The sequence below is a fragment of the Hyla sarda genome, unplaced genomic scaffold (genome assembly GCF_029499605.1).
Source record: "Hyla sarda isolate aHylSar1 unplaced genomic scaffold, aHylSar1.hap1 scaffold_455, whole genome shotgun sequence".
In the NCBI taxonomy this organism is placed as follows: Eukaryota; Metazoa; Chordata; class Amphibia; order Anura; family Hylidae; genus Hyla; species Hyla sarda.
This window is the reverse complement of record NW_026610468.1, coordinates 89,475-102,831: the sequence shown is the minus strand read 5'-3', so window position 1 is coordinate 102,831 and position 13,357 is coordinate 89,475. Positions and strand designations below refer to the sequence as shown.

General features: G+C 45.1%; 2 non-coding genes and 3 pseudogenes across 2 annotated transcripts; all 5 read left to right on the top strand.

The window, feature by feature from the left end:
• The first annotated feature begins 422 nt into the window (after positions 1 to 422).
• Positions 423 to 582, top strand: LOC130335646 (U2 spliceosomal RNA; annotated as a pseudogene).
• Positions 583 to 1,275: 693 nt separating this feature from the next.
• LOC130335639 (U2 spliceosomal RNA) lies at positions 1,276 to 1,468 on the top strand. The gene has a single exon (XR_008877230.1). It is a non-coding gene; the product is annotated as a U2 spliceosomal RNA (small nuclear RNA).
• A 2,095-nt stretch (positions 1,469 to 3,563) lies between these two features.
• Positions 3,564 to 3,754, top strand: LOC130335677 (U2 spliceosomal RNA). Its single transcript, XR_008877253.1, has one exon. It is a non-coding gene; the product is annotated as a U2 spliceosomal RNA (small nuclear RNA).
• A 2,095-nt stretch (positions 3,755 to 5,849) lies between these two features.
• On the top strand, positions 5,850 to 6,009 carry LOC130335645 (U2 spliceosomal RNA; annotated as a pseudogene).
• Positions 6,010 to 6,704: 695 nt separating this feature from the next.
• LOC130335634 (U2 spliceosomal RNA) lies at positions 6,705 to 6,885 on the top strand (annotated as a pseudogene).
• Positions 6,886 to 13,357: the final 6,472 nt, after the last annotated feature.

Genomic DNA, 13,357 nt, shown 5'->3' with positions numbered 1-13,357 from the left:
CAGGTAAGTCCAATGGGGTGCAGGCATGTCCTCTATGCTTACAGCTTCCCGTGGGTGTTGGTTTGATACCGTTTGGGGACAGCCAAGGAGGCATCTGCAGGCAACAAAGGTAGGTGTGTGCTTGTGTGTGTGTTTCCTATGCAGATCCTAAGCCCAGTGTCACATGCAAGTAGGAGGAGTAAGAAGGGTTCCTGGCAAATCCGGGTTATGGATTGCATTTAAAAAGGCCCCGTGGGAGTGCAATGGGCCCCTGTCTTGCTGCTTAGCAATAATGGTATGGGTTTAGGTTCTGCTGTGTGTACTGGTGGTTGACTGCCCCCCAGCCCAGAGTGTGCATGGAAAATTGTCTGGCAGCCTCCCTGACAGCAAGCAGTGATAGTGCCCATGAAGGGGACCTTGTTGGGCCCGCCCCTTTCACGGTTATCGCTTCTCGGCCTTTTGGCTAAGATCAAGTGTAGTATCTGTTCTTATCAGTTTTCATGCTGGTGGGGATGGGTGCTGCATGGAGGATGCAGGTGTACCAGGGCTTTCCGGGGCTGGTTCTGAGGAATCAGCTCGACGGCTGCCCCGATGTGACCTGTTCCCTCCGGGTCTCGCCATGAGGCTGAGAGGGTCTAGAGCCGAGGTACTTTTGTGCCTCGGGGAGTGGTGACCCCGAGGTGCCGAAACTCACTGGGAGAATAGACTCACTGAGTTGAAGCACGGGCACCATAATCTCTTCACCTTGTGGCACTCACCTCTTGATTCCCGGCCTTCTGGCTAGGATCAGAGAAATTTTTATAGATCCGGCCGGATGTCCGGGCAGTATATCTGCACACATTCACTTATTTATTTCTTTTTTGTCTCACTGTGTCACTTTTTGCGTGTTTTGTGTTCACGGGATTTGTCAGGATGCGGTAGCCCTTCTGGGTGTCCCTCCTGGCGGTCTAGGGGAGGTGTGTGTGGCCATTAGGTTCCGCACCTCCCTGCAAACACCCCGGGTACTCCTGCTTTGGCAGGGTACCTACCGTAATCGGCTCTGCGGGCAGATACCTTGGCTAACGCCAAGGGGGATGCCGGGAGCATTTGTGGTCCCCTAGTAGCTTCGGCGAAAAGGGACATCGAACCTGGAACCTCGCAGGTACCTTTTGGTCCGGAGGCGAAGGGTAAGGTTTGTTGGGGGGCCTCTCTCCTATCGGAGTAGGGCTTGCGATAGACCGCATCCTTTGTGCACGTTTTTTTAGTGTAACACGTTTGCACTTTTTCTTGCACTTTGGGTGAATCGAAAGCACGTTCCTCGGCTTTAGATAAAAAAAAAAAAAAAAAAAAAAAAAAATCTGTTCTTATCAGTTTAATATCTGATACGTCCCCTATCTGGGGACCATATATTAAATGGATTTTTGAGAACGGGGGCCGATTTCGAAGCTTGCTTCCGTCGCCCTATGCATTGACCCGATATGGCAGTATCTTCGGGTACAGTGCACCACCCCCTTACAGGGTTAAAAAGAAAGATTCCTACTTTCATTGCTACCTGCTTGCTGGCTAGCCAGCTAGCCAGCCCTGTGGGCCTTGCTGCTGCTGCAGCCAAAAAACAAAAGGTGGTGCTGCTGCTGCTTCTGCTGCTTCTGCTTCTGCTTGTGTCTGGCCCCTGTTGGAGCGTCCAGGCACAGGACTTCTGCTGCTGCTGACTAAATGGCCTCCTTAATTGGATCATTTGAGTAGCCAGCACACCTGTGCAGGTAGGGCATGACATGATAGGCAGCTGCCTTGATAGCGGGTGGGTGCTGAATGTTCCTAATTGACAAAATAAGATTAATGCTTATGAAGAAATATAAAATCTCATCCCTTCCCCAATATCGCGCCACACCCCTACCCCTTAATTCCCTGGTTGAACGTGATGGACATATGTCTTTTTTCGACCGTACTAACTATGTAACTATGTAACATAACATGGGGGGGGGGGGGGGGGGTCTCCTGGCTGTTCACACAGGTGTGTCATTGCTGTACATTGACCATGCATTGCTTCTGTGGTATTGCAAAGGCAAAGACAAATGCTTCCAGCCATCCATTGCACTAATGGATTGGTCATCAGCTGGCTGTCTATGTCCCGCATCAATATAGACCAAAGTACAGAGGGTTAGGCTATGCTATTGTGCACCTACCTGATGCATCAGAAGGTGCGAGGCCCTTGCTAAATTCTGTGCACAGACTTTGAGATCTATGCTTTAGACTGTATCTAAACCTGCTCCAACATGGACTGACATTCTGGCCTACTTTCAGCCGATGCGACTTGTCTGTCGCTGAACAGTCGCTTTTTATGTATTCAGCACCTATGTATAATGTTGTAAAAATGCTCTAGAAGCTAAAGTCGCAGAAATGTCACACATATTTGGCCTGCAACTTTCTGTGCGACAAATTCAGACAGGAAAAATCAGTATAAATCCTTAGAAAATTATCCCCCAGTGTCTCCATCTGCTGGCGGTATTGAATAAGCATTGCTGCACTGATGGGGTATGCATTAGACGAAAAAAAAGAAGAAAAAGAAGAATAATACGCCCAGAAAAGAGGCGAAAAGGAGAAAAACGTAAAAAAACGTGAAAAAAAAGTAAGAGGAAGAGAAGGAAAAAAAAGGTGGAAATGGGTTTAAAAGTGATTTCGGCGGAGAAATATATATATATATATATATATATATATATATATATATATATATATGCGCACACACACACATAGATATAAACGTATTCTCCGTTGAGATATTGCAGCCGCTGCTGTGTCCAGGCCCAGGAGCCTTAGCACTGTGCTGTGATGTCACTCAATACCACTGACATCACTAGGTGTAAACAACATCTCTCCTTTGCTGTGTATGTGACTATGGAGCTGTTTGGTGATGTCGTCTATTACGGCCTTCATAGAAGCAACAGGAGATTGTTGCATCCATCTTGAACCCTCAGAACTACAGTGCTATGATGTCACTCACTTCCACAGGCCTTGCAGAGTGTAAACAACAACAACCCAGCTTTGTTGTGTATGTAACCAAAGGGATTTGTGATGTCACCTAGAACCTTCACAGCAGCGACAGCTTTATGAGGAGCATCAGCACTGCTCTGCCTGAGCAGAACCATCACCGCCATAGGTTGTCAAATAACCCGGATTTAACCCACACAGGTAAGTCCAATGGGGTGCAGGCATGTCCTCTATGCTTACAGCTTCCCGTGGGTGTTGGTTTGATACCGTTTGGGGACAGCCAAGGAGGCATCTGCAGGCAACAAAGGTAGGTGTGTGCTTGTGTGTGTGTTTCCTATGCAGATCCTAAGCCCAGTGTCACATGCAAGTAGGAGGAGTAAGAAGGGTTCCTGGCAAATCCGGGTTATGGATTGCATTTAAAAAGGCCCCGTGGGAGTGCAATGGGCCCCTGTCTTGCTGCTTAGCAATAATGGTATGGGTTTAGGTTCTGCTGTGTGTACTGGTGGTTGACTGCCCCCCAGCCCAGAGTGTGCATGGAAAATTGTCTGGCAGCCTCCCTGACAGCAAGCAGTGATAGTGCCCATGAAGGGGACCTTGTTGGGCCCGCCCCTTTCACGGTTATCGCTTCTCGGCCTTTTGGCTAAGATCAAGTGTAGTATCTGTTCTTATCAGTTTAATATCTGATACGTCCCCTATCTGGGGACCATATATTAAATGGATTTTTGAGAACGGGGGCCGATTTCGAAGCTTGCTTCCGTCGCCCTATGCATTGACCCGATATGGCAGTATCTTCGGGTACAGTGCACCACCCCCTTACAGGATTAAAAAGAAAGATTCCTACTTTCATTGCTACCTGCTTGCTGGCTAGCCAGCTAGCCAGCCCTGTGGGCCTTGCTGCTGCTGCAGCCAAAAAACAAAAGGTGGTGCTGCTGCTGCTTCTGCTGCTTCTGCTTCTGCTTGTGTCTGGCCCCTGTTGGAGCGTCCAGGCACAGGACTTCTGCTGCTGCTGACTAAATGGCCTCCTTAATTGGATCATTTGAGTAGCCAGCACACCTGTGCAGGTAGGGCATGACATGATAGGCAGCTGCCTTGATAGCGGGTGGGTGCTGAATGTTCCTAATTGACAAAATAAGATTAATGCTTATGAAGAAATATAAAATCTCATCCCTTCCCCAATATCGCGCCACACCCCTACCCCTTAATTCCCTGGTTGAACGTGATGGACATATGTCTTTTTTCGACCGTACTAACTATGTAACTATGTAACATAACATGGGGGGGGGGGGGGGGTCTCCTGGCTGTTCACACAGGTGTGTCATTGCTGTACATTGACCATGCATTGCTTCTGTGGTATTGCAAAGGCAAAGACAAATGCTTCCAGCCATCCATTGCACTAATGGATTGGTCATCAGCTGGCTGTCTATGTCCCGCATCAATATAGACCAAAGTACAGAGGGTTAGGCTATGCTATTGTGCACCTACCTGATGCATCAGAAGGTGCGAGGCCCTTGCTAAATTCTGTGCACAGACTTTGAGATCTATGCTTTAGACTGTATCTAAACCTGCTCCAACATGGACTGACATTCTGGCCTACTTTCAGCCGATGCGACTTGTCTGTCGCTGAACAGTCGCTTTTTATGTATTCAGCACCTATGTATAATGTTGTAAAAATGCTCTAGAAGCTAAAGTCGCAGAAATGTCACACATATTTGGCCTGCAACTTTCTGTGCGACAAATTCAGACAGGAAAAATCAGTATAAATCCTTAGAAAATTATCCCCCAGTGTCTCCATCTGCTGGCGGTATTGAATAAGCATTGCTGCACTGATGGGGTATGCATTAGACGAAAAAAAAGAAGAAAAAGAAGAATAATACGCCCAGAAAAGAGGCGAAAAGGAGAAAAACGTAAAAAAACGTGAAAAAAAAGTAAGAGGAAGAGAAGGGAAAAAAAGGTGGAAATGGGTTTAAAAGTGATTTCGGCGGAGAAATATATATATATATATATATATATATATATATATATATATATATATATGCGCACACACACACATAGATATAAACGTATTCTCCGTTGAGATATTGCAGCCGCTGCTGTGTCCAGGCCCAGGAGCCTTAGCACTGTGCTGTGATGTCACTCAATACCACTGACATCACTAGGTGTAAACAACATCTCTCCTTTGCTGTGTATGTGACTATGGAGCTGTTTGGTGATGTCGTCTATTACGGCCTTCATAGAAGCAACAGGAGATTGTTGCATCCATCTTGAACCCTCAGAACTACAGTGCTATGATGTCACTCACTTCCACAGGCCTTGCAGAGTGTAAACAACAACAACCCAGCTTTGTTGTGTATGTAACCAAAGGGATTTGTGATGTCACCTAGAACCTTCACAGCAGCGACAGCTTTATGAGGAGCATCAGCACTGCTCTGCCTGAGCAGAACCATCACCGCCATAGGTTGTCAAATAACCCGGATTTAACCCACACAGGTAAGTCCAATGGGGTGCAGGCATGTCCTCTATGCTTACAGCTTCCCGTGGGTGTTGGTTTGATACCGTTTGGGGACAGCCAAGGAGGCATCTGCAGGCAACAAAGGTAGGTGTGTGCTTGTGTGTGTGTTTCCTATGCAGATCCTAAGCCCAGTGTCACATGCAAGTAGGAGGAGTAAGAAGGGTTCCTGGCAAATCCGGGTTATGGATTGCATTTAAAAAGGCCCCGTGGGAGTGCAATGGGCCCCTGTCTTGCTGCTTAGCAATAATGGTATGGGTTTAGGTTCTGCTGTGTGTACTGGTGGTTGACTGCCCCCCAGCCCAGAGTGTGCATGGAAAATTGTCTGGCAGCCTCCCTGACAGCAAGCAGTGATAGTGCCCATGAAGGGGACCTTGTTGGGCCCGCCCCTTTCACGGTTATCGCTTCTCGGCCTTTTGGCTAAGATCAAGTGTAGTATCTGTTCTTATCAGTTTTCATGCTGGTGGGGATGGGTGCTGCATGGAGGATGCAGGTGTACCAGGGCTTTCCGGGGCTGGTTCTGAGGAATCAGCTCGACGGCTGCCCCGATGTGACCTGTTCCCTCCGGGTCTCGCCATGAGGCTGAGAGGGTCTAGAGCCGAGGTACTTTTGTGCCTCGGGGAGTGGTGACCCCGAGGTGCCGAAACTCACTGGGAGAATAGACTCACTGAGTTGAAGCACGGGCACCATAATCTCTTCACCTTGTGGCACTCACCTCTTGATTCCCGGCCTTCTGGCTAGGATCAGAGAAATTTTTATAGATCCGGCCGGATGTCCGGGCAGTATATCTGCACACATTCACTTATTTATTTCTTTTTTTGTCTCACTGTGTCACTTTTTGCGTGTTGTGTGTTCACAGGATTGGTCAGGATGCGGTAGCCCTTCTGGGTGTCCCTCCTGGCGGTCTAGGGGAGGTGTGTGTGGCCATTAGGTTCCGCACCTCCCTGCAAACACCCCGGGTACTCCTGCTTTGGCAGGGTACCTACCGTAATCGGCTCTGCGGGCAGATACCTTGGCTAACGCCAAGGGGGATGCCGGGAGCATTTGTGGTCCCCTAGTAGCTTCGGCGAAAAGGGACATCGAACCTGGAACCTCGCAGGTACCTTTTGGTCCGGAGGCGAAGGGTAAGGTTTGTTGGGGGGCCTCTCTCCTATCGGAGAAGGGCTTGCGATAGACCGCATCCTTTGTGCACGTTTTTTTTAGTGTAACACGTTTGCACTTTTTCTTGCACTTTGGGTGAATCGAAAGCACGTTCCTCGGCTTTAGATATAAAAAAAAAAAAATCTGTTCTTATCAGTTTAATATCTGATACGTCCCCTATCTGGGGACCATATATTAAATGGATTTTTGAGAACGGGGGCCGATTTCGAAGCTTGCTTCCGTCGCCCTATGCATTGACCCGATATGGCAGTATCTTCGGGTACAGTGCACCACCCCCTTACAGGGTTAAAAAGAAAGATTCCTACTTTCATTGCTACCTGCTTGCTGGCTAGCCAGCTAGCCAGCCCTGTGGGCCTTGCTGCTGCTGCAGCCAAAAAACAAAAGGTGGTGCTGCTGCTGCTTCTGCTGCTTCTGCTTCTGCTTGTGTCTGGCCCCTGTTGGAGCGTCCAGGCACAGGACTTCTGCTGCTGCTGACTAAATGGCCTCCTTAATTGGATCATTTGAGTAGCCAGCACACCTGTGCAGGTAGGGCATGACATGATAGGCAGCTGCCTTGATAGCGGGTGGGTGCTGAATGTTCCTAATTGACAAAATAAGATTAATGCTTATGAAGAAATATAAAATCTCATCCCTTCCCCAATATCGCGCCACACCCCTACCCCTTAATTCCCTGGTTGAACGTGATGGACATATGTCTTTTTTCGACCGTACTAACTATGTAACTATGTAACATAACATGGGGGGGGGGGGGGGGGTCTCCTGGCTGTTCACACAGGTGTGTCATTGCTGTACATTGACCATGCATTGCTTCTGTGGTATTGCAAAGGCAAAGACAAATGCTTCCAGCCATCCATTGCACTAATGGATTGGTCATCAGCTGGCTGTCTATGTCCCGCATCAATATAGACCAAAGTACAGAGGGTTAGGCTATGCTATTGTGCACCTACCTGATGCATCAGAAGGTGCGAGGCCCTTGCTAAATTCTGTGCACAGACTTTGAGATCTATGCTTTAGACTGTATCTAAACCTGCTCCAACATGGACTGACATTCTGGCCTACTTTCAGCCGATGCGACTTGTCTGTCGCTGAACAGTCGCTTTTTATGTATTCAGCACCTATGTATAATGTTGTAAAAATGCTCTAGAAGCTAAAGTCGCAGAAATGTCACACATATTTGGCCTGCAACTTTCTGTGCGACAAATTCAGACAGGAAAAATCAGTATAAATCCTTAGAAAATTATCCCCCAGTGTCTCCATCTGCTGGCGGTATTGAATAAGCATTGCTGCACTGATGGGGTATGCATTAGACGAAAAAAAAGAAGAAAAAGAAGAATAATACGCCCAGAAAAGAGGCGAAAAGGAGAAAAACGTAAAAAAACGTGAAAAAAAAGTAAGAGGAAGAGAAGGGAAAAAAAGGTGGAAATGGGTTTAAAAGTGATTTCGGCGGAGAAATATATATATATATATATATATATATATATATATATATATATATGCGCACACACACACATAGATATAAACGTATTCTCCGTTGAGATATTGCAGCCGCTGCTGTGTCCAGGCCCAGGAGCCTTAGCACTGTGCTGTGATGTCACTCAATACCACTGACATCACTAGGTGTAAACAACATCTCTCCTTTGCTGTGTATGTGACTATGGAGCTGTTTGGTGATGTCGTCTATTACGGCCTTCATAGAAACAACAGGAGATTGTTGCATCCATCTTGAACCCTCAGAACTACAGTGCTATGATGTCACTCACTTCCACAGGCCTTGCAGAGTGTAAACAACAACAACCCAGCTTTGTTGTGTATGTAACCAAAGGGATTTGTGATGTCACCTAGAACCTTCACAGCAGCGACAGCTTTATGAGGAGCATCAGCACTGCTCTGCCTGAGCAGAACCATCACCGCCATAGGTTGTCAAATAACCCGGATTTAACCCACACAGGTAAGTCCAATGGGGTGCAGGCATGTCCTCTATGCTTACAGCTTCCCGTGGGTGTTGGTTTGATACCGTTTGGGGACAGCCAAGGAGGCATCTGCAGGCAACAAAGGTAGGTGTGTGCTTGTGTGTGTGTTTCCTATGCAGATCCTAAGCCCAGTGTCACATGCAAGTAGGAGGAGTAAGAAGGGTTCCTGGCAAATCCGGGTTATGGATTGCATTTAAAAAGGCCCCGTGGGAGTGCAATGGGCCCCTGTCTTGCTGCTTAGCAATAATGGTATGGGTTTAGGTTCTGCTGTGTGTACTGGTGGTTGACTGCCCCCCAGCCCAGAGTGTGCATGGAAAATTGTCTGGCAGCCTCCCTGACAGCAAGCAGTGATAGTGCCCATGAAGGGGACCTTGTTGGGCCCGCCCCTTTCACGGTTATCGCTTCTCGGCCTTTTGGCTAAGATCACGTGTGGATTTCTGTGCGTGGTTTGGGTTGAAAGGAGTGGTGATCGGGGCCCTCTTTACGGGGGGCCCTGGATTGTTGCTGAGCTGCGATCGTGGGTTTTACCTGCAAAAATGAGCGAGAAGGCGCGTGGACTTGAGGACACGGTGCGGATCTACGTTCCTGGCGAGCACCGGGGGACGATCGGACTTGACCAAATCGTTGTGGAGATTCTTCGCAAGCTTGATTACCTACAGGTATGGAATGTATTGGCTATACAGGATTTTCCTAGGCAAGGAATTTATGATATTACTTTTTGTGGTTCTGAGATTTGCCAGAAAGTCTATATGGATCTTGAAGAAATGAAGAGGAAAAGTGAGCCTGCTATAATGAAGAAGATTAAAGTGGAACCATTATTTATGAATACAACAAAGGTAGTAATTGTCCACATGTATAATCCTAAGGTTTCTGATGAAATGGTTACAAACTTTTTGTTCCGGTATTGCGAGGAAGTGAAATTTATAGGAAGACTTAAGAACAAGTTTGGGTACTTTAATTGTAAGAGAAAGTTTATTGTAAAATTTAAAAAAGATGAAGGAATGCAAGATGGAAGGAAGAGCATACCACAGGTGTTTTCTATCGGAGGAGAGAGAGGTTTCTGCTTTTATGAAGGCCAGTTGCAATATTGTAGAAAGTGCCATGCCTATGGCCATGTGCAGGATTATTGCCCTGAGAAAGGAGAATGTTGCAGAAATTGTGGGAAAACTGGTCATGAAGCAAGTATTTGTACAGAGAAGAAGACATGTGATATCTGTGGAAGTGAGGAACATTTGGCAAGAGGCTGTGATATGTGGTATAAAAAGAAGAGAAGTTATGCTGATGCAGCTGGGAATAGAGGAGAACAAAGAGAAAAAGGGGGAGGGAGGTTTGTTCCTGGAGTTGGTGAGAGTGTGAGTGTGAGTGTTAATGTGGCACAGGTGGCTGAGGAAAGTTCTGTGATAGTGGAGCACATTAGCACTCAGGAGAGGTCAGGGGAGGAGGGTGTTTCCACTGCTGTGACTGGTGAGGAGACAGGTGTGGGAGGTGAATTTACCTTGGTGAAAAAGAAAAAAGCAAAAAAAGTGAAAGTGGTGGAGAAAATTGAGACAGTGTATGGTGATGTTCTTTCTAGTGAAGAGGCTATGGATGATATTGAATGTCCAAACCCAATTGTGGGGGAGGAGGAGGGAATGGAGGTTGTTGGGTCATCTCAGAGATCTCTAACACCTGGTCAGAGAGTTTCTCGCAGTAAGGAAGAAGAGGAGGAGGAAGATGAGGATGTGCAGGTTGTGAATAAAAGGTGTAAGACAGGGAGCTGGTCTGAGGATCAGGAAGCCCTTGTTCTTGGTAGTGATAATGAAATAGACAGGGACTCTAACATAGGGTCGCCTGATTGTTTTGCAAGTTTACATAGGAAAGTTGAAGGCCAAAATGTTAATTTCTAAGTTAAGATGGATTTTAAAGCATTTGGTTTTCTTTTCCTAGTTATTATGACTTTGGTTGTAACAACTATTAATGTAAGAAGTATTGAGTCTGAAATTAGGAGAGCTGCAATTTTTGATATTCTTGAGAATGTTAGAAGTGATGTGATATGTTTACAGGAGTGTGCAATAAAGTCAGCACCTTATGCAAATGAGTGGAAGTGTGGGCAGTCCTTCTGGTCCACATGTGCAGAAAACAAAAATGAAGGTGTTGGGATTTTATTGCGAAACAGGGACATTAAAGTTTTAAATTGCCAAACTTTAGTACCTGGTCGTTGTATGGTTTTAATTTTTGAGGTTTTGGGCCAGAGGATGAGAATTTTTAATGTGTATGCTCCAGCAGAAAAACAAGCACGTTTGTCTTTTTTAGAGTCCCTTAAGTTTTTTATCCCTGGTCGTGAAGATACTATTATTGTTGGCGATTTTAACTGCATTAGATCCGTCAATGATCGTGAGAGCTCTGCTGAGGTTAGAACTGATATTACTTCCAATGTTTTAAATCAAATTATTCAAGACTTGCATTTTACTGATGTTGGACTGATGGTTAGCACTGATGAAAGATATACGTACATATCAGATAGTGGCCGCTGTAAATCCCGGATCGATTACATCCTGGTCTCTGATGGGATTAAGGTGGTCCGGTGCAATCAAATGATGTCAACTTTCTCAGACCACAAGATGGTGTCGGCTGAGATAAGTGTCACAGAGTCCCTTCATTTTGGGAGGGGGCTCTGGAAATTAAATGTAAGTCTATTGGAAGATGAGGAAGTAATGGCTGGTTTTAATCATGTGTTTTTATCCTGTGTTTCTAAACAACCTGATTTTAGTAATGTCTTAGTGTGGTGGGAATGGGCTAAAGGAGAGTTTTCTAATTTCTTTAAGATGTTTTGCATAAAGAGAGCACAAGAGAAGAGGAGGAGTGATGAAAGGCTTGTATCCCGGTTAGAGACTCTCTATAAGTTTAAACGTGTTGGTGTGGAGGTGGAGGATGAGATTGTTAAGGTGAAGGGGGAGATGAAAAAAAGGTTGTTGGAAAAGGGAAGGAATATTGTATATAAGTCTAAAGTGCAGCACCTAGAAGAAAATGAGCAGTGTACACGGTATTTCTTTAAAAAATGTTTTAATGCTAAAGGTGTTTTTAAATCTGTTTTTACCCCTACGGGGGAAGTTTTTGGAGAGGAGATGGTGAAGGAGATTGGCAGATTTTATGAGACACTCTTTAGTAATAAGAGCAGAGCCAGTGAGACGGAGATGAATGATTATTGTAATATTTTGGAGAATAATGTTCCTGTTGAAAAAGTAGATTTTTTGATTGATGATGTTAGTGAAGGGGAGATCAAGCAGGCCCTGGATAAGATGGCCAAAGGGAAGACACCAGGCTGTGATGGTCTCCCCGCTGAGTTTTATTCCGCGTTCTGGAATATTTTAAGTAAAGAGTTTACACGGGTGGTGCAATATGTTTTTAACTCAGGTGTTTTAGCTGAATCTATGAAGAAAGGGGTCATAACATTAATTCATAAAAAAGGTGATGGCAGAGATCTTAAAAATTGGAGACCTATAACTTTATTAAATTGTGACTACAAGATAATTGCTAAGATTGTGTCTAATAGACTGAGTGATGTAGTGGACCACCTTGTGGGAGAATACCAAGTTTGTGCAGTACCGAAAAGAAAAATAACAGATAATTTATTGCTTTTAAGAGACTCTATTTATTACAGTAACTTTAACAAGAATGCACTGTTTGTTGAGTCCATAGATTTCGAAAAGGCTTATGATAAGGTTGCACATGATTTTATGTTCATTGCTCTAAAACACTTAGGTATTCCAGAAAAGTTATTATCTGTTATTATGAGTTTTTATCATGGGGTGACAAGTCAGATTTTAGTAAATGGGCATGTGGGGCCTGCTTTTAATGTCTTGTCTGGAGTCAGACAGGGATGCCCACTCTCCCCAATTCTGTTTATATGCGTTATAGAGGGCCTGTTGAAGAATGTGCAGAAAGATAAATGTGTGAGTGGTGTTTTTATTCCAGGTAGTGATGGTAGTAAGTTAAAGGTTTTAAGTTATATGGACGATGTGGTTTTTACTTGTACATCCCAAGCAGATCTCAACAGAGTAAATTTGCATGTGAGGATTTTTTGTTGTGTGGCTGGGATGAATGTGAACTGGGGGAAGTGCCAATTATGCAGTTTTGGGAACCAAGAGAATATAGTAGTGGATGGTGTTAAGGAAAAAGAAGACATTGAAGTGCTAGGAGTGATATTTGATAAAGACCTCAAAGGAAAGAAAAGTTATGAGACTTTGGACAGTAAAATTGAGAAGAAGCTATCCTTCTGGAGGTTAAGGAACTTGTCACTTAAAGGGAAAGTTCTTATCATTAAGTCTGTAATCCTACCGCTTCTCTTGTATACGGCTATGGTGCTTCCTCCAGGGAAGTTATGGACTAGGAGAGTCACAAGGAAGCTTTTTGTGTTCTTCTGGGGGTCTAAGATGGAGAAAATGAGAAGAGAAGAAGTGATGAAGAGTATGAATTTGGGCGGATATAACTTTCCAAACATTGATCTGTTTTTAAAGGTGCACTATTTTCTTTTAATTTTTAAATTGATACAGTGCAATAATAGGGCGGCAGACATGAGTAAATACCTTGCAGGATGGTTGTTTTCCAAATGGGGCTGGTGTGAGAGGGATTTGAGGAGACCCATAGCACATGTGATACCTACCTTCTATGTGCTCCTCAGGTCTTTCAATGATCAATTTGGTTTGAGCTCTTTAGGTGAACCTGATAAAAAGAAAATAGAACAAGAAATAAGGAAAAATGAGAGATTATATGAAGTACCATTCTGCACTAATGCTCA